This window comes from Notechis scutatus, chromosome 3 (assembly GCF_049901735.1).
Source record: "Notechis scutatus isolate UNSWTSFEM ecotype Mainland chromosome 3, rNotScu1.2, whole genome shotgun sequence".
Classification (NCBI taxonomy): domain Eukaryota; kingdom Metazoa; phylum Chordata; class Lepidosauria; order Squamata; family Elapidae; genus Notechis; species Notechis scutatus.
This window is the reverse complement of record NC_142011.1, coordinates 110019746-110044601: the sequence shown is the minus strand read 5'-3', so window position 1 is coordinate 110044601 and position 24856 is coordinate 110019746. Positions and strand designations below refer to the sequence as shown.

General features: G+C 38.2%; 1 protein-coding gene and 1 long non-coding RNA gene across 4 annotated transcripts in view; both read left to right on the top strand.

The window, feature by feature from the left end:
• The window catches only part of PBX1 (PBX homeobox 1), a 257502-nt gene that overhangs the window by 57956 nt on the left and 174690 nt on the right, over positions 1-24856 (top strand). The gene's annotated exons all lie outside the window — the stretch shown is intronic.
• LOC148131337 (uncharacterized) lies at positions 1662-8710 on the top strand. Its single transcript, XR_015748739.1, has 2 exons — positions 1662-1774; positions 6053-8710. It is a non-coding gene; the product is annotated as an uncharacterized LOC148131337 (long non-coding RNA).

The window sequence follows — 24856 nt, the reverse complement described above, 5'->3', positions numbered from 1 at the left end:
CATGAAAAGCTAATTTTTTGGTTTTCACCTGTCCACCCTAGTCTTCATTTTCTCTTCTCACTCCAACTAATACTGTACTTGTGAATATATAGCTATGCCTCTTGTTTGTTAGGGTGTACAATTTCTTTCTTTATAATTCTAGTCATTGTTTTAAGCTTATTTATTTCCAATCAAAGACCAAATTATTTATAAATTTACATAGTCATGCATTATTAGAGAATTCCTGATGAAATCTACTTTGGTAGTGTTTTCCAAAAGTAAAAAGGAGCAATCTATCTTATGTTTATTTTATAATACTATCTGGTTCATTTTTTAAAAAAGAAGAGGCTTAAATACGGATACAATTATTGGCAATTATCCTGGGTTTCTACCTCTAGCACCATCATCGTTTACACTTATCCTAGATTTGGCTGAAGGTAAGAAGCAGACATATTGTGCCATAGTTTTTAGAATACTTTAGTGGGAGAGAACCTTTGATTCCTGCAGCATGCAATCTTGGTAAGTGGGTAACCAACAGTATGCACCAGTTAAAATTCAACAAAAGGGTTGCAGAGTGGAATTTTGCTAGATGTGTTTTTCGGCAGTGTCAAACTGAAGCCCCTCCAGGTAGGTTAAACAGCACCCATTTCTCTAACTTCCCCTTCTTCCCTGCCCTGTTCTGAACAAATGCTTTCTATGATTCCAGGGAGAGGAGGAGGAAGAAGAAAAGAACAGGATAAAAATGTTAATTTATTAATCATTGCCTATATAGCAGTTCATCTGAAATGCTGTTGCTATGCCAACACTCTGGGAGTTTATTTTCTTAATCCAAGTGAGGAGCTGTAGGTCTCCTGGCCTCCTGCTGTGTCATTTGAATATGGTGGTGGTGCTACTACCGCCACCACCACCGATGCAGGATCTGTTCTTTTGTGGGGGGAAGAGAAAAGGAAGGGTGAAATGGGGAGAGAGAAAGGAGCCTAAACCACCAAAGCAGTCAAATGCAAAGCAGTAAGAGCCTTTCTCAGTACGACTTAGTAAAAATGACACAAATTAATATACTCTACTTAAACCAGACCAAGATTAATGGTTCTCTATCAGAGCTGCTTAGTTCAACTGTCACTCGGCAAGCACGTGTCGGACAAAATCAACACTAATCAACATTTATTCCTCTCTTGCCCTTGGGTCCGAGGAGCGAGAGCAGGCTGCGGCATTCTCCCGCTTGTCTCGCCACGCTTTTCACCCTCTATCCAGCTTTGCCATATATCACCCTTTCTTTCTTGCTGTGCCTCTCCTTTTACGGATCTAGACTCTCAGCTATCAGACAACATTAGAGGCATGATAGATTTTCTGTTTTAATTTACATCTATTATATTACAACATAGCAGTTCTTGATTCAGGAGAGACTAGTGTCTCCAATAGACAGCCTCAATGGGAAGATTTCTGCAATAACCTATTAGGTCTGGTTAGAATGTGCTTTCAAATAGTCTCTCTCTCTCTCTCTCTCTCTCTCTCTCTCTCTCTCTCTCTCTCTCTCTCTCTCTCATCCCCTGCATGAAGGGTGAGTGACGATGCTCTGAAAATCCTTACATAAGAGGGCTTGGACTACATTAAGCTTCCTCTTTTGTGCTAAGGATCCTGAGGAAGAAACAGGAGGCACTGTGCCTTGGATTCTTCCTTGGGGTGCAAGATCCAATGCTATAAGATTGTATTATCTTATAACTATCTGGGAGATGCTTATCAGCCTCTATTTACAGCCAAATTAATTTCAAAGACTTTTGTGCAAGCGAAGCTTAAGGTACAGGTTTTCACCATATTTGTTGATTCAGACTGATAGCCCATTCAAGACAATGTAGTTTTTTTTAATGGGTTGATTTGGTTCAGCCTATTGCCATAATTCATAATTGGAAAAAATTGTGAGCCAATTGTTCAATCTTCTTTAGTTCCTTATTCTCCTGCCCAGTACAGCCTTCCTCCAGCCTCAAATTAAAATATATTTAAAAATATAGAAAGGCATATAAATTTAATAAATAAATGAAGAATATTTTTGACTGCTGATGAATGGATAGTTCCTGATGGTCTAAACAGGATCCGATCTGCACAGCTCTGATACATGAAAGGATAAGCAAAGTCAAAAAAAATGAACCCATAGACATTTTTACACCAGAGGGCAAGACTTAGATCATTCTGTCAGTTTCTAATAACTTTATTACTTTCTCCTATGTGTCCTTACATTTGTTTTTAATTTACACACGAATAGCAGTAGTTTGTGACTGAATTACTGATGTCAGTTGACAAACTGGTTGCTATTACATAAATTGCAGCATATTTCAAGAAGTGCACCCTTCCCCTACAAGGCCCAGCTTTTTAGCTGCCCGTCTGAAGTACTTCGAAGGGGAAAGCATTGTGACAGATATTTTTCACCCAAGAGTTATACCAGCTTTGTTAGGGAGATCAGGTTGGACACACCATTTCTTAGCTCTGCACATACCCACACACCCACATTTTTTCCCAGCAGACCTATAAACAATTCTTAATTATCTCTATGCTTTTGCTGCCATTTAGTATATTTAACTGTAATTTCTTTAGACTTTCTTTATGTACTTTCTGCGCTGTACTTTTGTTCTTTTTATTGTCATATATTTGAAATTGGAAGCAGATTTAAGCATATTTTCTAGAAAAGTGGTTGTATAAGTTTTTAAAAAGATTGATATCAAGGTAGTTTTCAAAACATTTCTTGTTGAAGATAAGGTTTAGTAGAAATTGATTATTTTTCACAAGAGTGTGAAGTTTTTATCTTTCTGTTGTTGTTTCTAAATTGTCATGTTAGGATTTGCTCAAGGTACAATATAAATCTAAAATTGCTTAACATAACCAGTGTTTCGTAAAACAATAATAAGGATTTTATCTTAACAGCAAAAAAGAAATCACTTGTAACTGTAGCAGTGTGAATAAAATGGTTTTAAGAAAACATTTTATTTCCTGTAAATGCTGTTAAAGGCTAGGCTAAAATGGGACTCCTTATGTACTCTCCCTTAAACATTTATCAGTGATTCTAAACAAGGAAATAGTGGCTATTTTGGGAAGATATTTGGGGAAAGTAATTCAGAAAGACAGCAACTTAATAAGCACTTTTTTTCTCTCTCACTGATAAAGGATCTAAATCTTTGGCTACTTTTTGCTACTTGGAAAACATTGTGAACAATCTCATAAAATGGTTGCCCATTCATAGTATAGGAATTATGTGAGATTAATTAATGATATTAATTAATGCATGGACAACAACAGACTCACACATACAGAGTTCAATCTAACTACTTGTTATATTAAGTAAGGCTCCAAGGAACTTAGGTGGGGTTGCACAAAGACTCCAGGGGGCACCGACTTGGTCCTTCCTCCCTGGCTGCCAAGCTGAGTGCTTCACAACACTGAATGTGTGGTCTGCCTCCTATTCAATCCCCTTCAGAAATGTTCTCCATGTTTACTTGTCTGTCTCTCTCAGATAACAGAGATAACAGAATAACAGAGCTGGAAAGGACCTTGGAGGTCTTCTAGTCCAACCTCCTGCCAGGCAGGAAACCCTATACCATTTCAGACAAATGTTGTCCAATCTCTTCTTACAAACCTCCAGTGTGGGAGCATTCACAACTTCTGGTGGCAAACTGTTCCACTGGTAATTTTTTTTTCATTGTTAAGAATTTCCACCTTAGTTCCAGATTGCTTCTCTCCTTGATTAGTTTCCATCCATTGCTTCTTCTCCTGCCCCCAGGTGCTTTGGAGAATAGCTTGACTCCCTCTTCTTTGTGGCCGCCCCTCAAACATAGGAACACTACTATCATGTTGCCCCAGTCACTCTTCTCATTAAACTAGACATCCTCAATTCTTGCAAACATTTTTCATATGTTTTAGCCTCCAGTCATTTACATATCATCTTGGTTGCTCTTCTCTGCACTCTTTCCAGAATCTCAATCTCTGTGTGTGGGGGGGGAGGGAGAGGGAGAGGGAGATCCATTCTCATCAATTTAACATATAAAAATAATAAAGTGAGATAGGAACCCAAAAAGACAGGGTCTTCTGGAAAAAGGCCACAGCCAGCTCCCTCTGCCATCCATTGTGATAAAAACAAAGCTTTCTCAGTCACTCTAATGTAAAGGTTTGGGAAACAACCTAATCTAATCAAATCAGAATAGATCTGGAAGGGACCTTGGAGATCTTGTAGTCCAGCATCCTGTTCAAGCGGAGACCCTATACTATTTCTGAAGGCAAGATGTTCCACTGGTTAATTTTTCTCAATGTTAGGAAGTTTCTCTTTAATTCCAGGTTGCTTCTATCCTTGATTACTTTCCAACCATTGTTTCTTGTCCTGCCCTCGGGTGTTTTAGAAAATAAGTTGACACCCTTCCTTTGTGGCAGCCTCACAAATATTGGAATACTGCTATCATGTCCCCCTTAGTCCTTCTTTCTCTACACTAGCCAAACCCAAATCCTGCAATTGTTCTTCATAGGTTTTAGTCTCCAGGCCTTTAATCATCCTAGTTGCTCTTCTTTGCACTCCCCCCCCCTCAAAGTCTTAACATCTTTTTTGTAATGTGATCAAAACTGGATGCAGTATTCCAGGTGTGGTCTTACTAAGGCTTTATAAAGCGGTACTAATACTTCACATGATTTTCATTCTATGGGTCTGTTTCTACAACCAAGAATTGTATTAGCTTTTTTGCTGCCGCCGCACACTAACATGTTTAAGTGATCGTCCACTAGGACTTCAAGGTCCCTTTCACAGTTACTGTTTTTGAACCAGGTTTCGCCTAATGTAGGTTTGGTTTTCCCTGCCTAGGTATAAAACCTTGCTTTTCTCCACATAAAATTTCATTTTGTTGGATAGGCCCATTGTTCATGTCTGTCAAGGTCTTTTTGGATACTGAGTTTGTCTTCTGGGCTGTTGGCTATTTCTGCAAGTTTAGTGTCATCTGTTTTAAAGGCATTAAAACCATGTTTTAATGCTTTTTTAAAGGCTAATATGAAATGGGAGGGGGCATGCTGTTCCAGCAGGCAAGTGCTGCGATAGAGAAGGTCTGTCTCCCAGGTCCTCCTAATTAGCATTGCTTAACTGGCAGAGCAAGCTGAGAGCTAATCCTGCCAGATTTTATTGGGTAGGCAATAACCAGAAGAGGCAGGCAGTCCCTCAAATATCTATGCTACAGGTGGGCAGTACCTAAGGTCCTATGCTACATAGACCTTTCAAGGTGACAACTGACATCTTAAATTGTACTCCAAAGCCCACTTTTATCCAGTGCTGCTCATCAAGCAGTGGTGTTGCAAAGGCATAAGGGTGGCCCATACATTACTACTTTTGCCACTGCATTCTGTACCAGCTGTACCTCAAAAAGGTTGTGTAGAGCTCATTGCAGTAATCTGTCTATGAGGTAACCAAGGTGATGTGATTGAGAAGTCAATTTCTGGTAGCCACACCAGAAATGTTCTCAGTCCCCTGAGAACATTTACTTTATCATGTTATGTTTCTAGCTCTCATAACTGAATATGAATTGCTATAGACCAGAAACTAGAACTGGAGTTGTAAAATACAGTAAAAGAATTACTTATTTGACCTTATCAAAGGAAGCCAGTAAGGGCAGTTACACAAACAAAAAAGGGTGCAGCTGGATGAATAGGAGCTGAATATGTTCAGCCATCTGCTTAGGTCACAATAGAATGTATATATGACATCTGCCTCTAAATGTGCTTAGAGCCTAAACATCATATTTTGTGTTGCTAATGGAAGACTCTGGCTTTTAAAGAAAACGTTTTAACTTTTTTGAAAATTGTCTGAAAGGACAGACTTTCTTTGAGAATATTGTGAGTTTTCCATATGCTTTTAAATAGTCCTATATAGAAGAATGAAGAACACATTTGTTTGTCTTGTGAATTTATTCGTACTTCAAGAACTAATACAATAACCCCTCAATGTACATAAGTTGACTATATATAAAACTGGGCATCCATAGGACATTTTCCTATGTTAGTTTGTCTTGTGGTGTCCCCAAATCCAGGTATCCTCAAGGTTGTTTTTTCTTTTCAGAATTGTATGGCCTGATCCCCCTTGGAATCAAGATGACCCTCAAGTATTTGTTAGAAAGGAAGAGATCTGTGAAGAGTATTGATTATTGTGATGATCTTTGAAGAAAAAAAAATAAAGAGCTGGACTTGTACTGTTTCTTGCTTGCTAGGTGGAAATAAATCTGCAATTTATACAATTACTGTTAAAAATATAGGGAAGCTGTAAGAATAAATGTAAAAGAGGAACAGCAGCATCACTTAAAGTCTCATACATGATATAACATCTGGAGCCTGATGTTTAGAAGACTATCAAGCAGAAGAAAGTGCCAGTGAATACGCATTTGAATATAGCTAGTAAAATTTATGAATGTTTTGTGCCCATTGCAGAAAAAGGCAACCTTAGCAAGTTTATGGCCACCAAAAATGGATTTAATTTTTTTAAAGTGGTACAATTGGCATAATTTGAAGTTGACTAGAGAAATGGAATCAGCAGATCAAAACGCACCATAAAAGTTTCCTGCTGAATTAAAGAAGGTATTAGAATTGCTGTATATCAGAACATGCCAGTTATTCTAAAATACAGTATTCTTTACTGTTCTTTATTATTTAATAAGTTGAATCATTACTTAATCTGTTAATCTCATTTAAAATAAAGTTTAAAGTTTATTAAATGTGAATTTGCTGACTGCAAGTTTATCAGAACATAATGGAGTTATCAGAACAGGATGCAGATTTCAATTATATTTTTTAGTTTGGAATTCTTGATTTAAGTTTTATTTATTAGGGAATGCAATGGGAAAAATAGGGACATAGTAGGGGGTATGCTTTAAAAAGCATACATTAATTTTAATGTATTAAAAAGTGAATTCACACTTGGTCTTGGTGGAATGGAGTGAAATTCAACCACAGAAACCCCTTAGCACACCTCAGCTTTATATATTAATCCCAGCATCTTAAATCTTGGTAGCATACTAGCAGCTAGAGCATACCTTCTAACATAGTATAACATCTCTGCAGAACAACACCTCAATCAGTGACCTAGGTGCTATATTTTGCACTAGCTGTAGCTTCCAAATCCATCAAAAAGACAGCTTGTCTAATAGTAATACTAATGATGATGTGAAGAATAATGTGGCCAAACTATCTTTCTCAAGAAATAACATACCTCAGCTGGTAGCATGTGCTTTTAACCACAGAGATCACTCAAGCATTCAACAATAATGTTAACAAAAGTATTGTAGTTAAACTACATAAACATGAATTTAAGCAAAATATGTGAGACTTCTGTCCTTTATGGTTCTCAAAAGAAGAAATACATTTTCGTTCTTGACATGCTGCTTCCAAAATGTGACAGTATAGTTTCTGACTTTGTGTATATAATTAGACCTTTCCAATGTATGCTTTCTGTATATTTTGGTACTACCAAGCTAGGATCGCATGTACACATGGATGTAGGAATTCTTGGTGTTAAAGTTCCAATATATATGACAAATATATATAGAAGAAGTGTTTTTTGTTATGTTTTTAGAGAGGCCATGTAGGAACATGGGGAGATTCTACTGCTGCAAATGTACTAGAAATTGGAGAAGAGGGAAGAAGTAGAAATAAAATCATGCCCTTCAGGAAAACATCTGTATCTCATGGACTGCAGGGTTTTTTTCTGTCATCTCTGGATGCAGTTTATCAGAGCTAGGATACTGCATGGGTTATGTGCTTTGCTCTGAAGCGGCTATGGCCTGACATACAAATCCAGAAATTATTAAAAACCCCAGTGAAGAACAGCAGGTAGAGAAAACTGTTACAGTTAAATATTTTTTCTTGCCACAGAGATGCAAGTTTTTCTGTTTTCCTCTCCCCGTCCTTTCTGATTTGGTTTTCTTATGTTTGAGGACTAAATGAAGTCATTTGCACACGTCCCAACAGGATTCAGTAAGCTTCCTTGGGTCAGTAGTTGCCATGGTCAGTTGTCTGTTAAGTTGCATATCAGTGATGTTTTATCCCTGATAATTAAATATTAAAAAACGATCCTGTAAAAAGAAGTAACGGAGTAGCAGGAGGAACAGATCATGACCAATTGTTTCCTAACTTTTGTGCAGCTCAGACAATTGGCTCTGGTGCTCTAGAAGAGGATAAACTAGGTTTACTCTCTGTTCTGTGCATGATACAAACCTTCCTTACCCACTCTGGAGCTATTATCTCTGTGGATGGTAGAGTGATGTGAGCAAGAGATAAAATCAGCATTTATGACAACCTCTCAGCGCTTTCTTCTTCTGAACCTTTTGGACCATTAGCTGAACAATTAGCAATCCTCACTTAGAACAAGGAGAAAAATGGAAAGAAGCAGCAGACCCAGTATTCTGAGGTCTCATCTGTTTATCATCACTATGCAATATTTAGGCATGCTTTAGCCCTGAAATATTTTCTGAATCATAATTCAGCCAGAAAAGATGTGGAGAAACATTAATGAAAAACACCCTATGCAGGGAGCTTTCTCCTGACTTGACAGTCCAACCACTCCATAACAGATCGAATGCTATTGGAGATTGAATGCTATTGGGGTCAACAAAGGCTGGACAATGGGATAGTTGGTATCCGAACTGTGTTTTGACTGTAGCCATGTTAATGGAGACCCCATATATTTCCCAGTAGCACAGCTGACATAAAAACAATATATCTCTTTTCTTTTTTTCATTATCTGCATGCCAAAAAAAGTGCCAAGTAATGTGAAGGAAGTAGTTAACAGTCAAAGGTCTTGCTCCTTTTAATATGAACTCTTTGGCCTGTCAAGTTGCACATATGTACTGATTATTAACAAATGTGAGAAAGTTGTATCTACAGTGATGATTTGATCTCAGAACCATTGTGTCATATCTTTCAAAAATCCTGAAGTACCGGGGAAGTACCTAAGGACTGGAAAAGGGTTGATGTGGTTCCCATCTTCAAGAAAGGAGAAAAAAAAACCAGACCCAAGAAACTACAGACCAATCAGCCTAACACCAATACCTGGGAAGATTCTGGAAAAATAATAATAAAAAAAACAGATCTTCTGACATCTAGAACCAAATAAGGTTATAATTAGTAGCCACCACAAGTTCATTAAAAACAGATCATGCCAAACCAATCTTTTTTCTCTCTGTGATAAAGTGAGTAAATTAGTAGACCAGAAAAATGCTGTGGACATAGTATATACTTCAGGTTCAGTAAGGCATTTGACAAAGTAGATCACAACCTATTTCTTGGTAAGCTAGAAAAATGTGGAAAAGACAACATCACCACCAGATGGATTTATAGTTGGCTGATAAACCGTACTCAACAAGTAGTCCTTAATGGTTCTACATCTACATGGGTGCAGTAAGTAGTAAGGTACCACAAGGTTCCTTCTTAGGCTCAGTACTTTTCAATATCTTCATAAATGACTTAGATGAGGGAATAATCAAATTTGCAGATGACACTAAGCTGGCAGAAATAGCCAGCACCCCAGAAGACAAGCTCAGGATACAAAACAATATTGACAGACTTGAACAATGGGCCCTATCCAACAAAATGAATTTTAAAGTGGAGAATAGTGTGTTCCACAAGGATGACTCCCACCCACCAATTTCATCATGCTATAGTTGAAATATGACGATGAGATAAACAGCTAGGACAACAGCTTTGTTATATGAGCTATTGCAACCAATCTCTGTACCCTATAATAGGATGTTGCTAAATATTATCCCAATTTAGTATGGAAATCTGAGTGTGTTCCAACTTCTGTTTTCAGATCTGAACCAGACTAACAAGAAGCTAGGACAGGAGATATCGGAGAAAAAAGTTTTCTACCTGAATTGGGATACTGAGATCTAACAATAAATTCCAGTGCATCTTAATACTTACAAAATAAACTACAGTGCAAAAAATAACCATTTGAAAATGTTAGTAAATCAATACCCCCCCCCTTTTTTTTCCTGGAGACTGAGCTGAACAGAAGTGATAAGGCCATCTTTAAACTCTATATTCCTTTTGGTGGATTTGAATAGGTGCTTAATGAATTGTTTCTAAAGGTTACTGCATTTTTTACACATTTCATTTGACTTTTCTCACATATATCTATCCATGTTTCACATAATATGAAAAATAAAGTGAAAAACTGGAGGTATGTGAAGGTTTTAAGAAACCAAATGGGATTGAGCAAAGATAATTTGAGAGTTCTATATAGCTTGCATTTGGGTTTTCAACTCTTCCTTGCTGAACCGAATGAATCTGATACTGTTGTGGATCTTCCAGATTGTTTGATGTCCAGCAAGAAACAGTGTTTATAGATTGATAGTCAGGATTCATTTATTTCTGCTATTTTTCTTCTACTTGCATATTTCAGTGTCATACTGAACTTCCAAAGATAATTTTTAATTTACTTTTACATACACAAAAAAATTCTTTGCCACTTTTTGGTTGAAATCCTAAAAACTCAATCAAAGCTATGTGAAAATAGCACTAGCAGACTTATATACCACTTCACAATGCTTTATAGCCCTCTCTGCGCAGTTTACAGAGTCTGTGTATTGCCCTCAACAATCTGGGTCCTCATTTTACCAACATCGGAAGGATGAAAGGCTGAGTCAATCTTGAGCTGATCAGGATCGAAACGCTGGCAGTCGGCAGAATTACCCTGCAATATTACATTTTAACCACTGCGCCTCCACAGACAAGCTCACATTTTTTTTCTCAGATAGGAATGGCTTGGAGCTCCAGTCTAGATTGTGTGTCAAGACTGACTCACATTTTCACCTTCATTTTGCTTTACTTGCAGCTTGACAATGAAAGGGAGGGAGTAGAATGGAATGCAATGCAAGGGTGGAGGGAATGGCATCCAAGCATCCGTTGGTTCTCGTGAGATATTGCTTCCATGTCAAGAACACACCAAGCAGATGTCCCAGTGTGGCTGGCTGGTTCCCATAACAAAATGTGTAGAAGTGATTGGTGGACGTAATGGACTGTGGGTGACCCATAGGGAAAGCGGGAGTTAACTATGCTTGCTTTTGTGCAGGAAACCCAGAGCTGGATTTGTTTCTTCTATGCCAATGTGGTTTACTCAGTAAAATTTTATACTCTTGGTAAAATAATGTCCCAGGAGTTTCTTTTTCTGGATTCACTAACTGGACAGTTGACATTGGGTTATGAATATCTTCCCCTGCTTCGTGGCCAAACTGAGCATTTTGCTGATGAGACCTGCATTTATTTTTGCAATATAAAACAGGCCCTAGTTCTAACCAGGTTACCACATCATCAGGTTTCACAATCTTTGCTCTTAAATAGTATTAAATAGCAAAAAAGAATTGCTCTCATTTTAGGGGAACTTTTTAAAAAATTATATATATTATCACTGCATTTGAAAATACCTGCCAGCTACAAATGTCTTTCTCTTTTCCTCTCGCACCAATTCATACTCCAGAATCATTCTGTAATTACTGTAGGACAGTTTATGCTTCTCAAAATTCACCCTTTTCTGTCCTTAGTCCATAGTTACATATCCTCACGTGGGAAAAAAGGCGGTTCCTCTTGGTTAGGCAGACAGTATTTGTCTTTCGGATTGACTAAGTCTGCTCTAAGTAGTTGAAACATCCCTGCCTGCTGTGTTCTAGTCAATGGTTTAAGTAGTCCTATTTGGGCCAATCCTGATAGGAAGATAGTATCAGTTCAGCTTTTCCTTCCTTCCTTCCTTCCTTCCTTCCTTCCTTCCTTCCTTCCTTCCTTCCTTCCTTCCTTCCTTTCTTTCTTTCTTTCTTTCTTTCTTTCTTTCTTTCTTTCTTTCTTTCCTTTCTTTCTTTCTTTCCTTCCTTCCTTCCTTCCTTTTTTGTGTGGAGGGAGAGACTATAAGCTGCAACAATGGTTTTTCCGTAGAAAAAAAAAACACACAGGTCTCTGAATTCTGCCATGACAGGATGTCTGACTTGTCAAAAATGCCTTGCTATTTTTAGGTACCATGCTTCTAGTAATGATTAGGCTGGCTTATGACAGACTGCTTAAAAACACTTTCATTTGACAGGATTGCTTAAGCAGCCTAATGTTTACATTCTTAAAACTTAGGTTTCTTATCTGAGAAAAGCCCCTGATTAAAACTGTACTCTCTGGCAAGGGTCATAATGCATTTCCTACTTTTCTTGGGTGAGGAATAGTTTTAAACATGGAGGAGGAGTTGTGGGTTAGAAAATACTGCTCAGTTTATATAATGGCTTCTTAAGACTGCCATCTTCCTATCTGGATTCCCAAACGGGTTACTTCTAGAGAGGGGGAAGAGGAATCCCACTTTCCAGCTGTCATAATTCTAGTGTTGTTTTCTCAGAGATAGATCTATTTAAACAGTAACTAAAAGGCTATTTCAGAAAGAGAGCCTTGCTGTTGTCCAGAGCCGCCTCCACTGCCTGTTAGCTGCCTTGAGCCATTCAGATTGTGAGCAGCTTACAGTACTTTAAATAAGTAAACAAACTCACTCACTCCCCCCTGCCCCTCTTCCATTTTTTTCTATACATAAAAATCACAGCCTTAATTCTTGACATCTTCAATTGAAAACAGCAATTTAGCAGGCCTGGAAAAAACTGAAGATTTTGAAGTGCCATTGCCAGTCAAGAGACAGTGCTACATAAAAAGGAATGCCAATTAGACTAAATTAAAAAGGCACGCAGAATTAGAATGTTACCCACCTTGTTCATCTGCATACTGTAGTTCAGTTCTTTCTGTCTTTGGGCTGATTATATCACTGCTTGAGAAGTTGTTCAAATGAGAACAATGCTTTAAGCCAGGGGTCCCCAACCACTGGGCCCCGGACCGGTACTGGTCCGTGGAACATTTTCTACCGGGCTGCCGGTTTGCTGGGCGCCGCCATCTTGTTTCAATGAGAAAGTGCTTCCGGGTAAGCTTTTCCGGTTGGAAAGTGGCGTTTGGGTCCTGAAGGAATCCTCGCGCTTTAGTTTCATTGAAGGGGGTGGCTTTGAACGAAACTAAGGCGCGAGGATTCTTTCAGCACCCAAGGCAAGGCGAGCCGAGCGACCGTCCCAAAGCCGTCCTGAAGCCCATTGACAAAGGTACAAAGGAGGAGTTGAAGGTGGTGGGGAGAAGCGGGGGACGGCTAGCTGGCCGGTCGCTCGGCTCTCCTTGCCTTGGTTGTGCGTGCTGATGCCGGTACCGGGCCGCGGATCATTTTGTGATGCCGGTACCGGGCCGTGGCACAAAAAAGGTTGGGGGCCACTGCTTTAAGCTACATAGACGATAGTTTCTTCACCAGCATGCCTTTATCCCCCTCCCCCACCTGCAGTTACACATATCCTCACTGCAAAAGGCCCAAGTCCAGATTTCTTTCCTTCCAGGAAGAGTCTAGCAGAGCAAATGGAGCATCGCTCCATGTTCCTTGCTGTAACCTTTCTCTTTTGCAGTTCATTCGCCGTGGCTGGCCTGGGGAGAGGGGAAAATGTTTTGTTTGCTTTTTCCTATCATGAGATAGATCACAGTTCTGGATTTGTGAAGTTAACTCTGGAAGAAGCTTCTCAATTATTTGCAAAAGAACTCCTGTTCCTTCATAGTGTTTCTCTAAAGGAGGAGAGCGGGCCTGGTTCCTGCTGACATTTAAACTGATAAATGTAATTTGTATGGTAAAACGCTGCTAATTTAATAGCCTTTCCTTCATCTCCTCTGCCCATTGCCCCACCCCTTTTCTCCCAAGAAAAGAGGATTGCAACAAAAGGCCTTTGCAAAGTGTCGCTTTGCATTGTGTAGAATGGGAAAGGTCTCTACCTGACTTATTTTTGTCCCCTTTGCTTCAGCTGTCACTGCTGACAGCCCTCATGTTTATTTCATCTAGCGTGGTGGCTGTCTCGTTTCCCTATCCTCCGATGTCATTAACGCACAGAGAGTGGGGCCTGCAGTGCTGAGCCTAATGAAATCCACTGTGGCTGTTCTGCTCCTCACCTCGTTACTGAGGCTCAAGGTGTCAAATTAAACCCAGCCTGGGAAAGGAAAGAGAAAGTGAGGGAAGCTTGGGGCGGAGATGGGTTGGGAAAGAAAGAGGGAGAAGCCCCCCCCCCTCCAAACTCTGGAAAGAAGGACGTGATCCAATGTCAGGCTGAGATTGCTACCACGGCTCTCGGGGAATGGAGTTAGCCAGCTTCCCTTCTCCCTCCCCCACACACCTCATTCCCTTGCAAATCCTTATTTTGAGGCCAGGGTGGTTGGAACCACAGAGGCTGAGTGGGCTGCTTCACTGAGCCTGAGACTAGTGGCACCTAACTGACAGCTGTTGCTGGTGCCTGCTGCTGTATTGGAAGACTACTAGATCCGTGGGACTGCTTTAGTGAGAGCAAACGGCATGAAACACTGAAGAGAGAGCAGTTAGCATCCAAGAATGTAAAATTCAGGTAAAAGAGTCAGCCATTCTCAGATAATTCTGATGGCAAGCAGCTAAGGATAGATAAACCTCAATTCTTTGAATTAGATCTGAACAATTTGGGGAAAGGTTAAGATCAACATTTGCACACTGCCTCCCCCTCCCCCTCCCCACATTATCTCTTTTGATATATGGTTAGCCCTGGCCAGGTTGGCTTTTGAAAAGGATCTGAAAACTTGGTTTCATTTGTTTGTATATTTTAGGCTGCTCAGAGTTACAATTGTTTGAGTCAGGCAGCCATAAACATTTCTTAAGCAAACACTTTATCAAAACTTTTTATGTATCTGTTTATCAGCTAATATATTTTAAAACATTTAAACAATTATCATTTTCCTACAGCAGCACTGTCTGCTTTTTTTCCAGACCAAATGAGTGTTGATCCATTTGGTTGTGACATGAATGAACTGACCCACTTTGTCTTGCAAGTCTGACATTGTGGCAGAGAGAGTGGGACTGGCTCAAAATCACCCAGTCAGCTTTCAGGCCTAAGATGGGACTTGAAGTCACGATCTCCTAGTAATGGTTCCTTAACCATTAGATCAAACTGGCACTCATATATATATATGTACAACGTTCCCCCCCCCCCCCACAAGCCTGAGATGATATTTTACTCAATACACAGGTTCAGATGTGGGTGACTTTTTGAGTGACTCAGTCCAATCTACCCCATAAGGTGAAATTGGTGGGAAAAATTGGAGGAAGATCACCTTCACTTCTGGAGAAAAGCCAGGATACAAATCTGGGAAACCAAAAAAACAGTACATATATTAGTACTGTTCTGAGATGTATCTTTAAGAATATACAAAATGCGCCTTATTCCCCATGCAATTATTCTGAATAATTCCTAGCTTCCTATGCACTTCAAATTCAGAAGTCTCATACACTTATGTTGAAGTTTAGTGTGTAAGCACTGAATTAACAATTCTTGTTACACACATACGCACACAAATTGATTTACAACTTCCCTTTTCTCTTATTCCAGCAAGATGGGAAAAAAATCAGAATTATATCCCTTTTTTTAAAAAAAAGATTTTTTTCCCCTGTTTTGATTTTTATAGCTTTTGTTACATCTTGAGCAGACTCAATAGATGGGAGTTAGGGAAGCAGTCACAACTAATTCGTAATAAGATGGAACTTCTCTTTGAGGAAGAAAGTTCAGAGACAACAAAGTAACAGATGCAGAAATTTCTTGGTTGCCTCCAACTGACAATTCATAGCTTGGCTGGTATTGCACCTAAATACAGAAGTATATTTGCAGATTTGGAAGCCTGCTTCTTTGGAATTCAGCTGTGGTTGCTAGGAGCATTCAGCCTGAGTGACTTGGTCTGCCCTTCCTGACAATGGTTGTCAGAGAATCCAGGCAGTTCTGGATAAAATCACACGTTGGAGAATATTGTATGAAATAATAAAAAAAATAAGAAGAAAGATTGAATATAACAAAGACAGTACATGAATTTACAATTGGAATTTATTTGGTGGAATTGTATTTGCTATTAATTTGGTGACAGGTTGAAATATCCCACTGAGTTATTAAAATTTATTCTTTAATAATCACATGTAGAACTGCACTTCCAGATTTATAAAAACAAAGTTATGACAGCCTCAGGGTTGTAGCCCTCTTACTGGATCCATGTAATAAATTCTGCGTATTGCACCTTCGATTCAATGTTGATTCCTGGAGACTATGTTTTTTGCATATCCCTATTAATGGTTAAGATATCAGCTGTTTTTTTGTATGTTCAATGTAGTATGCTTTTATATGTTCCATATTATTCTTGTAATGTATGATTTTAAACCCCTTTTAGATCAATCTCAGTCTTACTTGATAAAACTTGTTCCTTATCTATAACATTAAAAAAAGTCTATCTATCAAGACAGATGCTCTTAAAATTAACTTCTGGATCTACTGTTCAAAAATATTTTTCACTATGTCCAATGTTGAAATGTTTTGTTCTATTCTGTATGATCAAATTAAAAGGTTCTTCTTCTTTAATTATATTCTTAGTTTCTTCTAGTTCCTCTAGTGTTCAACATTTAGCATTCCATCCTAATATATATATATATATATATATATATATATCAAAATAAAAGTATTTTCCACTGGAAGGATTCTTATAATTAATTCCAAAATTTTATTTCAAATCCATTTGGATCCTTATTCCATTTGTACTATTATTATCAAAGTTGTTACAGCTTCAGTTTGTAATTCCAAAATCAAAATTCTAATCACCCTTTTGCTGTATTAGTTTTTTAAAATCCTTAACGTTCCTCTACTAAGGATTGAAGGAAACTTACCCAGTGTTTTCAGACTTATTGATCCAAAGATTTGTAATAGCTGAAAAGCAGTTAACAAGCGATTTCCAAAAATGATTACAAAAGGAAGTATGTGCGCCCAGTATCCTTTTGAAAGTACCAATCTTGTTTTAAGCAAGATGGCTATTCCTTCATCTCCCAGAGCTGCCAGAGAATACCAGTGTAGTTTGCAAGAACCCTGTGCTGCTTGTTAGAAAGGATTGGAGACGGTGGTAGGCCTGTTGATGGGATGAAATAAGAGTAGCTGGGATATGCTAATAAGGAAAAATCAATTACTATTTCTCAAATTGTGGCAAACAGTGAGTGGGCCAGTGATCATTGCTTTTATGTGCACTCTTGCCCTCAGAGCAGCAAAAATTATTTAAATGGAAAGAGAAAAGAGAAAGTTACTGTAAATTCCACACAATACGAGCTGAAAATCAAACATGGCAGGTGAGAAATCCAAACTAGAAATCTAACATACCAACGTTAGAACACCTGCCATTTAATATAAATTGATTGATTTTATTTGACTAGACCATAGTAAGTTTGCTACATATTTTAATGTTGGCTGCAATAAATTACATTTTGGCTCTATTTTTCAACAAATGTCTGATATTGAAACTTCTCTTGCTTCATAGATATATATTAGTTAAATTTATCATAAAATCTTTTAGTTCTGCATTGTAAAGTGAGGATAAATTGTGTTTACTGATAATTCCATTATAATATACCTTATTGTGTGAGTTGGAAACTTTGCTTATAAATACTTTTTTGTCAAAGTATTGGGATCGGATACTCCATTTTTCTAGTCAAGTTTTTAATGCATAATACAGCCTTTTTTTTTCTTCCATTCAATCATGTCCAAATCTCAGAGGCTACCTGGATAAATCCATTGAGTTTTCTTTTAGCAAGGTTTTTCAGGAACGGTTTGTCATTGCCTCTTTCCTATAGCTGAGAAAGTGTGACTGGCCCTGAAGGTCACCCAGCTAGCTTTGTGCCTCAGGCAGGATAAAATTCATAGTCTCTGGATTTCTAGCCTGATGCCTTATTACCACTACACCAAACTGGCTTTCAATAATACAATACACTTCTCCAAAAATGATTGAAGCAAAACTGGAAATATATTAAATTCAATTTATATTTTAATTGTACCAATTAAATTAGTAAAATTTTCAAATTCATATCTGTCTCAGTTTGAATCCCATTGACATATTAATTTTGGCTGTTTCTAAATATGAAATAGTATACGCTGTCTATCAGCTACTACAAGGTGCTATAGATACAAGATATTACATTTTGACTATCAAATACTATTAAATATTTAACAACTTGACAACTGGCAAGTATTATCAAATATGATTTGTCAGCAGCTTTTGAAACTGTCTTCCTCTGAACACTATGATTTCAGTTATTAGGTCATTGATTTGGATTGTTTCCTCCATAATATTTATCACAAGGAAATATTAATTATAGTTATATACTTATATAGGATGAATCATTATTTTGTAGATACTCATACAAGCCAGATAATGATCCAAGTAAACTTAACATAATCATAAGTGCCCCAGAAAAGTTATCTGAGAATAGTACAAAATTTGAAAATTTTGATGACATACAATCTTACATGTTAGTGTCACTAAATGCTGCTTATACCACAAATTGCAGTACTATTTCTAGCACTTTAAATGTACTACTTAGGGAAAACAAGGATTTACAAAAGCTGTAGTAATTTAATATTCAAAAAGTGATTCAGAACATGCAGGAGTATAAATACAGCACGGGGTTGTAGCACTTTAAAGCAACTGCAGCATGATATTAAGAAAAGATGAGGCTGCTTTAAAGTGTTATATTCTGGCAGTACTGTCAATCTGTGGAGGAGGCCGAGTCAGAGCTGGAACCAATGGAGATCAAGGGGGCGGCTTCATTGGCTTCAGAAAAATGTGGGGAGGACCTCTCAGGATTGGAACGGCTTGCAAGCAGGGAGGAACGGGGGCAGGATGACCAAGGGAGGGTAAGCAGTGGAAATGAGGAGCAACAGAGCTTAGGCGATGAGCAAGGATTGCCCCCTCCTGATCCCTGAGCATGGAGAGCAGAGAGAAGGCAGGAACAGCACAGGCCAACCCAACAACTCAGGAGGAAAGTGCCCCACCTCTCTTCACAAGGCACACCTGGGGACTGAGATTTAAGGAGACGCTGTGGGGAGGGGCGTTTCTCAGGAATAAATGCTGAATTAGTGGGGTTTTGTGTGCTGTTGCATATGTCTGGCTTTTGCAGGACTGCTAGCCTTGTTCTTTGCTTTGTGGACTCAGTGCCTTGTTTCTTGCTTTGTGGATTCATTTCCCTGTTGCTTTGCTTTGCTGGACTGCTCACAGCCAGAGGCTGCTGTGGGTGTGAGAGCGCTTTGCTCTGGGACTTGCCATGAACATGGGAACGTTTGGGGGAAAGGAAAGTTGGAACATTAAAGGGGAATTTGAACTCTCAGCTGTCTGTGCAGCCTTCATGCCTTGCCCCAGGTCATCACAAGTACATTCATGTTCCTTCACACTTCAAAACATGCTTTGCAGGTTTGAATCCAAATACACTGCAGAGCCATAGCATTGTCATTCTTACTGAAGTGTTTTCGAGTAACTATTTTAAACGTAGATTTTATGTAAAAAGAAAATAAAAGAATGGAATAAAGACTGGAAATGGGCAGATTTTTCCTACCAAAGAGATTCCTCTTCTCTGTTTAATTTTTCTCTTTGTTATACTGACAAGCCTTGAATAGTTGAATAGTCCCCACCTAGCAACAGAAGTGACCCTGCTTCACACTCAGTTTCCTGAAAGAAGAATTAGGGCACCATGCTCTACTTTTAAAATCAATGTCACAGTAGACAGAATTCTATATTCTAATTAAAGAAATAAAAAAAAATCTAGTTTTACAAAGCTTTCCAGGTTTCTCTGCATAAATTGCTGCTTCTGCCTTACTCACTGTCAACACAGGTTGACCACTGCTCCACACTACATAGCTAAAAAATTATTTCCCTTCCTGTTTGTGTCCTAAATCAGGTGGCCTTTCAGGGCAGAAGTGCTGTGCCTCTTCCTTCAGCATTATAAGACCTCCCAGGCAACTGAAGCTGACAGTGCTCAAATGAAATCAGTGTCAATATATCTTTTATATCTGGATTTTACACAACACCGATGGGTGTTTTACTAGATTCTTTTTTGAAGTCATTTAAGATTCTGCTGTGTTAATTTCTGATAGGAACTGAAGTTAAAATGACTGCTTCTTTCAAGATCCCCAAGACTTCCATGTACTGTAAATATTTATATTGTTAAATTAATAATTCAAGGATAGTAATTAGCTTAACTCTTTTCAATGGTTAAAAGCTAGGCAGCTAATTGCAGTTAGACCTTTTCCAATTTTCTTGGAAAAGGTGCTGTAGCTGTGATAAATTATGAAGGGTAGCCATATTGGATGCACCCCATGGAAGGACAATTGGGAATGGGATTCTACAGAGCAGAGCCAGGGGGTGGGGGTTCCTGAGTGGGGAAGTCTTATTTTCTATTACCATGAAGAGGCTTCAAACTTTCTAGAGAGTCTTTTTGTTTCAAGATGAAAACAATTGGAGTAATTATTTTTGTCTTGCCTAGGCTTCTAGAGGAGAAGTATGATAACTGCCTCCAGGGCCCCTCCTTGCTTTTGGGCTAGGCAGAACTAGACATGGACTGAGTTATAGCAACAAACGGCTATAAAATTATGAAAAATATGGCACTGTCCTAATAATTCATATGCCCTGTGGAAGAATTCTGTATTCAAGGTCTTTTAAAAAAGATATTACTGTAGATGCAACCCAAATCCAAGTGGGGGAGGGGAAGGAAATTGTTCCCCAAGATGGGGCTTTCTCTATATTCCCCTCATTCTCTGGGTCCCTGAACCATGGGATCAGCTTAGTCATTCTCCTCCTAACCCCTATGTGCCATTTTTGGGCCTGCAATTATTTGCATCATAAATATGATCTTTCCTTTGTTTTGAGATTGCTGCAGCTTTTCTTGTCCTCAAAGAATTTCAGTGTTGATTGCCACCTTGTTTCTAGATTGTAAGCTTGCTTCATTCCTTCTTTTGGAGCTCTTGCATTATTAAAAAAAATGCCTCTAGTCTCTATTATGTCAAGACCGTCAGGCTTCCTGCTTCCTGACACACAGCACGATTAAAACAATCACTTCTGACAACATTTACTCCAATCATAGGATGTTCTTGCTGCTGTTCTATTCTTTCATGATCAAGGTCTATGCAAAGTGTTCTGCATGCATGGCTACATTTGATCACTTGTGAGGCTACTTTCTGTGATTCAGCGCTAGCGTGTGCATTGAAGTCTGGGCAGTACAGAAACTGACATCGGAGGAAATATGAAGGCAGTGATAGAAATTTAAACTTCTGTTTTTTTATATCCCATATAGTATTCTATGTAGGATATATGGGGGTTCATTTCCTGCTGATTTCTGTTCCAAACATTATCAGGACTTGATTGCTAGCATAATTTCTGCATTATCTCCAAGACCATGAATTTATGGTGTCTTTCAAAATTTTGCTCTCATAACTTTTTAGGATATCTTGCTTATTGCCCTCCTACCTAAAATAAATTCCTTCAGATAATGTTGGGATATTTTGGTGGTACTTTGCAAAGATCAATATAGAACACAAATTTTAGTTAGAATTATCATAAATGGAACTATTTGTACAGATCTGCTCAGTTTCTCATCCTACTTTTACTGGTCTTCAATCTGTCATTTTATCTGCAGAAAATAGCTTATAAGGTTAATTTTTTTCTATGTTTTGCAGCAACAGTATCTGGGCAATATGGTCTGAAAAATAATCTCTCTGAGGAGAGAGCAGAGCAAGGGACTTCCCATTAAAATCAAAGAGCATCCAGCAGGATGTTGAGGCTGTTCTGAATCTAGCAGCAAACAACTACAAACTATTTTATTTATTTATTTATTTATTTGATTTGATTTGATTTGTCAATCACTTACAAGATAATAGGTATAAGTATAAACATGAGTAAGAATACAGGAAATAGGTACAAATAAATGGGGACAATAGGACAGGGACGGTAGGTACAATGGTACACTTATGCATGCCCCTTACAGACCTCTTAGGAATGGGGTGAGGTCAATAGTGGATAGTTTGAGGTTAAAGGAGTGGGGGTTAGAGGATGTAACAACAGAGTCAGGTAGTGCATTCCAGGCATTGACCACTCTGTTGCTGAAGTCGTACTTTCTGCAATCGAGATTGAAGTAGTTTACATTGAGTTTGTATCTGTTGTGTGCTCTTGTATTGTTGTGAAGCTGAAGTAGTCATTGGCTGGTAGGACAGTGTAGCAGATAATTTTGTTTGCTACGGTTAAGTCTAACCATAGGCGGCATAGTTCAAGGTTGTCCAAGCCCAAAATCTCAAGCCTGGTGATATAAGGTATTCTATTGTGAGCAGAGGAGTGTAGTACTCTTCTCGTGAAATACTTCTGGACTCGGTCGATTGTATTAATGTCCAATATGCAGTGTGGATTCCAGACTGATGAGTTGTATTCGAGTATTGGTCTGGCAAAAGTTTCGTATGCTCTAGTTAGCAATTCGATATTTCCTGAGGAGAAGCTTCGTAAGATTAGATTTACAACTCTTAATGCCTTTTTGGCAATGCTGTTACAGTGAGCTCTGGCGCTTAGGTCATTTGATGTGAGAACTCCAAGGTCCTTGACAGAGTGAGGATCATCAACGAAGTCATATCCACCTAGTTTGTATTTGGTGTACTGATTTTTTTTTTACGAATGTGTAGGACAGAGCACTTGTTGGTCGAGATTTGGAGTTGCCAAATGTTTGACCATTCAGACACATAATCAAGGTCGCTTTGAAGGATAGTAACATTGTCGGTGGTGTTGAATAGTTTTACGTCATCCGCAAAGAGGACACCGTTGCTTATAAGGAGATTGCAAAGGTCATTTATATAGAGTATAAAGAGGGTGGGTCCTAGAATGCTGCCTTGGGAGACAACGCTGTTAACTGAAGCAGGGTTTGATATAGCACTCCTTATTTTTACTATTTATTGCCTGTTTGACAGGAACTCAGTAATCCACTTATGAAGGGATCCGGAAATGCCATAAGAGTTTAGTTTTAACAGTAGTTTGTCATGTACCACTGAATCAAAGGCTTTGCAGAAGTCTATGTAAATTGCATCTATAGCTTTACCTAGTATTGGTAGAGACCAGATTAACACCCATTCTTTTTTTTGGCAAACCTCCTTAATTGTCATTTCTGAGGAAGCGGATTTAGAATAAGGCTAAGATGTGAGTTTGTTCAAAAACACTTAGTAAACCTATTATCAGAGCTCACTTTAAAGCACTGATTAAAAGTCCAGATTTCTACTAATGGAGCATGTTATTTGATGCATGTAGATCAGTTTTCCTTTTCTTAAAAAAAAGCATTAAAATCGGCTTCGCATGTTTTTATTTTCTGCTTTGTTGTATTGTCTGGCTTGATTCTAATTCTTTGAGAATTATATGCTTTGTTCTGCACATATGCAGATTACTATATATTCTGCTAAAACATGCAATGTGTCCAGTTTGCATCTAGTAGAACATAAAACCCATTGGACTGAATGGACCTTGTTTTTGAGTAAAAATATATAGCATCGTACTGTTGTATCCTAAAGTACAAAATAAAATGTCCAGATCTTTGCTTCACAAGGAATATATTCATGCCAAGGCCTTAATATTTGCTATGCATAAAGCCATGAAGGGCACCAATAATCTTTATGCTCAGAAAACCTTTCAGTCCTTAAAATATTACTACAAAATCCTTCTGACAAGGAAAAAGCAGGTGAGCCAACTAGCTATATACACAGACTGATCCAGATGGCTCAAGGTCAAACCAATATAGTACTGTATTATGGTGCCTTGTTTGCCCAAATGGAGTGGATAACTCAATATTAAATAATATTAAACTCTGAATTATTGGCCTATTTAAGTTACCCTATCTTTCCACAATGATAATGTTGATTCCCAAATAATGGAGTAACTCTGTGTAGTTCCAATATATAAAAATGGGAATACAACATCCTTGCTAATTCTGCCCAATCAGTCTATATGTATAATTAGTAAGTTATATGTGAGACATTTGTATTATAAACTAATTGACTGGGGGCACCACAAAAGAACCTTAGCCATGGAACAAGCCAAGCTTTTCAATAGTAGACATGTGCACCATCTTATATCATTTGTCTTCAAAGCATGACATCTACCAAGAGATTCTATGTTTTTGCCTTTATAGATCTGAAGGCACAGTTAAGATTATGGTGAAAATTGGCAGCACCCTTTATTGATTAATATCTTTTACATTCCATAATGATGCTGCATGGAAATGCTACAATTCTAATGCACGAATAGCATAAAAATTGAGTATGCCTACAGAATTCCAACCTGCAAAGAGTCAAGTAGGAGTGCATATTGCCCCCTGCATTATTTACTTTCTATGATAAAGGGATTGTACAAGTATTTACTGGAACGTAATCCCCTTTTTTTAGCTTGTAACTCCATCTCCATACTATTTTACGCTGTTGATGTTGCCATCCTTTCTGCATCCCAAGAAAGGCTGTGATGAAGCCTCTATGTGCTTTATATCATATTGGCAGTCTAAAATGCTAGATATCAAGTATGCAAAAATTCTGTTTTCTGCATTTATTAAGTAGTATACTGTCTTCTGTTGTATTTGGACAAACAAAAACATCCAAATTAACTTGATAAAAAACCTTTAAATAAATTGGTATCTATTTTCAATTGTCTTCTTTTTGGAAACTTCAGTCTCCAAACATTGTAGTCTATGCACAAAAAGCTTTTAACATAATCATATAAATGTGCTATATGGAAATCAAAGGTGTGTTTCCACCAATTAAACATTTGAGAGTTAGAGTTCTAAGTATTTTGCTGTATAATGTACAGTGCACACACAATCTGTATACAGTTATAATTTCACTAGGAACAACTAAATTTCTGACATCCCTACTTTGAATTACTTGTTCAGTTACAAATTCATTTCTAAGGGTCAAACTTGGATACTTCTGTCAAGGCCCATCTGGGACATTGC